Source organism: Ahaetulla prasina, chromosome 4 (assembly GCF_028640845.1).
Source record: "Ahaetulla prasina isolate Xishuangbanna chromosome 4, ASM2864084v1, whole genome shotgun sequence".
NCBI lineage: Eukaryota > Metazoa > Chordata > Lepidosauria > Squamata > Colubridae > Ahaetulla > Ahaetulla prasina.
In genome coordinates, this window is record NC_080542.1 from 27,747,342 (window position 1) to 27,751,714 (window position 4,373).

The window sequence follows — 4,373 nt, forward strand, 5'->3', positions numbered from 1 at the left end:
GGATACAGTGCACATATCAATATGGGGGGAAATAGGTTCTGCAATGGTTGAATGATTGAGGGAAAAGACCACATTTTCTAGAAGAGAGAGTATAAAAGCTAGAAATAAAAATGTTGAGAGTCTAGAAAGAGTGCAGAGAAGAGCAACAAAGATGATTAGGAGACTGGTGGCTAAAATATGTAAAGAATGGTTTCTGGAATTGGATATCTCTAATTTAATGAAAAGAAGGACTAGGGCAGTGATGGCTAACCTTTTCCGGGCCAAGTGCCCAAAGCGTGCAAATCCCCAAAATGCAATGTGCACGTGGCTCCTGTGCATGCGCCCTGCCCTTGCACATACGCCTCTTCGCATGTGCCCTGCCCAAGCGTGTGCAGCCCCCGCGTGTGCCCACTCTCCACGCATGCGTGGCAGAGACCTGAACACCAGCTGGCTGGCGGGAGGTGCACGTGCATGCACGGCAGAGCTGAAGTGGGGTGACCACTCACATTCCCACAGAGAAGGTGCTGGGTGCTGCCGCTGGCACATGTGTCATAGGTTCACCATCACAGAACTAGGGGGTGACATGATAGCAGTGTTCCAATATCTCAGGGTGTGCCACAAAGAAGAGGGAGTCAGGCTGTTTTCCAAAGCACCTGAGGGTAGAACAAGAAGCAATGGGTGGAAACTAATCAAGGAGAGAAGCAACTTAGAACTAAGGAGAAATTTCCTGACAGTTAGTTAGAACTATCAATAAGTGGAACAACTTGCCTCCAAAAGTTGTGGATGCTCCAACACTGAAAGTTTTTAAGAAGAGATTAGACAACTATTTGTCTGAAATGGTATAGGGTGTCTTGCCTAAGTAGGGGGTTGGACTAGAAGACCTCCAAGCTCCCTTCCAACTCTGTTATTTGGTAATTCTGTTAAAGAGGATTATTCCTGCATTCAGTGAGGAATTGTGGAAGAGTCAAAATCTGCAAGACTGCAGGCACAAAATCAAGCGCTGCCCTTTTTGTAGACGCCACACACTGAAAGGGACAAGACTTCGATTGTGACCCCAAAATTGTGAGGGTACTGCCCAGGGAGTCCTTGACTATAAGTAACAAGCATTCAGTTAGCAATTGTTCAAAGTTATAGTGCCCATGACATATGACCACTGCAACATCTCAATGGTCATGTGATCAAAATTCAGGCAGTTGGCAGTTGGTAGATATTTATGGTAGTTGCAGCAACCTGACATCGTATGATTGCTATTTCCAACTGTCCCAGCTGACTTCCAACAAGCAGTCAATGGAGGAAGGTTAACAACTGTATGATTCACTTAACAAACACATGTTTCACTTAAAAACCATACGAAAAAGGTGGTAAAAGTGGGGATGACTCATTTAATAACCAACTTGTTTAGCAATGGAAAATCCAGTCCCAATTCTATCATAAGGCTAGGACTCTGTAAAAAAAAAACCTTGCCCACTTTTTTGTAGATTTTGATATTGCCATAAATCTCATACACCACAATCTATACTCGTTTACCCCAGTCTATATTGCATCCTTAGGCCAGGGGAAAGAAAAGACATACAAGTATTTATCCTTCATGCCAGCAGTGTAAGTGCCTTAGGAAACTTGGTGACATAGTAAGACTGTCCATTTTTTTCAACATTTTCTTCTTCTGATACGAGCTGCAAATATATCACCCAATATAATTAATTTCGAAATTGTGCACAACCTCACTTGCTGATATGATCAATCTGCTATGAAATGCACAAGAAGAGCAGAGCCTACTTTTCTCCTGATTATTTAGCAAAGTGGTAAAAAAAGGGGTCGAGTAAAATCTCATTTAACGTGTTCCAGGTGCAATAGTTACTTCTCCATTGCACATTGCACAGAAATGGCAATTGAAGAGAACTTGGCAACATCTTCTTGGAGATCTCAGATAAGGTGTTGGCTAAAGAGAGAGCATTTCCTTCTCATATAATTGTAAATTATTGGAGATATTCTGTCAGATCATCAAGAAATATATTAAAAAGATGCTCATAAAAGAAACAGATTCTATTTTTTCCCAGTGGACAAGTGTAAATTCACTATCTTATAGGAACATTTCATTTTTTTGCCTAAAATGTTGAATACAGAATAACAGAGTTGGAAGGGAGCTTGGAGGTCTTCTAGCCCAACCTCCTGCTCAGACAGGAGACCCGAGATCATTCCAGACAAATGGATGTCCAATGTCTTCTTTAAAACTTCCATGATGGAGCACCCAGAACTCCTGGAAGCAAGCCATTTCACTCATTAATTTTTCTCACTGACCAAATCTTTTTGCCAAAAAGTTTTTGTGTATCAGACAGGTTCTCCAAAGCACCTGAAGGCAGAACAAGAAGTAATGGATGGAAACTAATTAACAAGAGAACTATTCTAGAACTAAGGAGAAACTTCCTAACAGTTTGAATAATTAATCGGTGGAACTGCTTGCCTCCAGAAGTTGTGGGTGCTCCAACACTGGAGGTTTTTAAGAAGAGATTGGACACCACTTGTTTGAAATGGTATAGGATTTCCTGCTTGAGCAGAGGGTTGGACTAGAAGACCTCCAAGGTCCCTTCCAATTTTATTATTCTGTTATTTACGTGAATATTGCATAGGTATATCATGAAGAATACATTTGAAGCATTCTAATTGTGATGGAATGAAGTTATTCCAAAAACTCATAAACACCATTCTGCTATCACAAAAAGTAATAGTTTTCACTCTATTGACCTTTGGGCCTCAAGACTTCCCCGAAATATCATGATTATGTTTACTAAAACAGGGGTTTTAGCTTTGCTGGCTGAGGGACTCTGGGAGTTGAAGCCCACAAGTCTTAAAGGGACCAAGGTTGGAGACCCCTGTACTAAAATGTATTTAGTATGCTCCTATTTATAGTTAGCCTAACTAATCCACCCAAAGTTGCCTGATAAAGAGATGGGCGACATACAAATTTAACAAATAAATAATACCATCTTTAAATTTTCTGTGCAAACTCATCTGAAAAGTTTCTGGGTCCATAGTTTCTATTGAAAAGAGAAAAAAATTAGTTGCTTTCTTAAGCAGAGAGATCATCTCCTAGATCCATTGATAGTTTTAGTATCTATCAGTTGAAGGTATTTAAATATGTTGGTATTTCCTTGACAGTTTGGAAAAACACAAACAGCTATCACTGCCTGGAGCCATAAATTCTCAAATATTATTCTGCACTACATCACTTCCAATGTTAGCAATTAGGATCCAGTTGCAATAAAAACAAAGTGAAGATAAATGGTGTTTGGGTGGCTATTATTATGATTTAAGTTCTTAGTCAGGTATAAGTTCTCCGATGTGTATCTTACATATTTTCCTAAGATGAAACCTGATATAATTTCTTTAGAGACTCACATGACTTTGCAGCCATAAGTTAGGTTTTTAGTGGCACTTCCTCACTTCTTTGACTTTACTAGAAATGACTTTATAAATTATTAAGTGCTGAATTTCCTGGCAAAGCTTGCTTCGATCCATTAATTCAGTACTTATTTTTTGCTTTAAATAAACATTTAAACATTTGCAGATTAACATTTAAACCGTTGCATCATGTCTCCCCAGTCTGGTAGATTACTTATTAACCTGTACTCAGCCTACTGGAAATTGTCCCATATCTTTTACGAGTATCTTTATATCTAAACATTGGGAAAGGCAGATTTCACGAAAAGGTCCATAGTGCAAGCATTTGGGTTATTGGGTTTCTTGCAGTATAAATCATCACAAGTTACAAAATTATATCCATGAGCTTGGTGTGGGTCCCACAGATGTCATGGGCTCCACTAGATATTTGGTTGCCCAGGCTTCTGTTGCTAGTATTGTCCTCAGGTCAAGTTGGAAAAAGTGGACAATCAGTTAGAACACAAGTCTCCAACGATGGCAACTTTAAAATTTTTGGACTTCAATTTCCAGAATTCCTCGGCCAGCCATGCCACAAATCTTAACATTGCCAACTCTGGAGACCCCTGACTTAGATCTTGAAAACAGCTAAGAATGGGAAGCATCTTGAATATATTGGTGGTGAGGGGACAGGGTGTTGGTTCTGATGATGGAAGAGACGGACACAGCTATTTCAGTAACAACAGTTCTTTATTAGTAGACCAGTACAACCCAACAGAGTGCTAGTCTGGCAGTGTCCTTTATATAGAGGGCTGCCAGACAGCTTAACCAATGAGATTCAAGTATTTTAACCCCTTTTTGGAAGACCTGAGTGAAAACCATAGCACACTCCTTATATGGTACATATCAGAGGGTATTTGCAATGAATGCAGTAAATGGCAAACATCATCTGTTCTTCTATTTTCTAACCATTGGGTGGTCCATACCAGCGATAGGACAGGCTGAAAGGGCAGATCAGT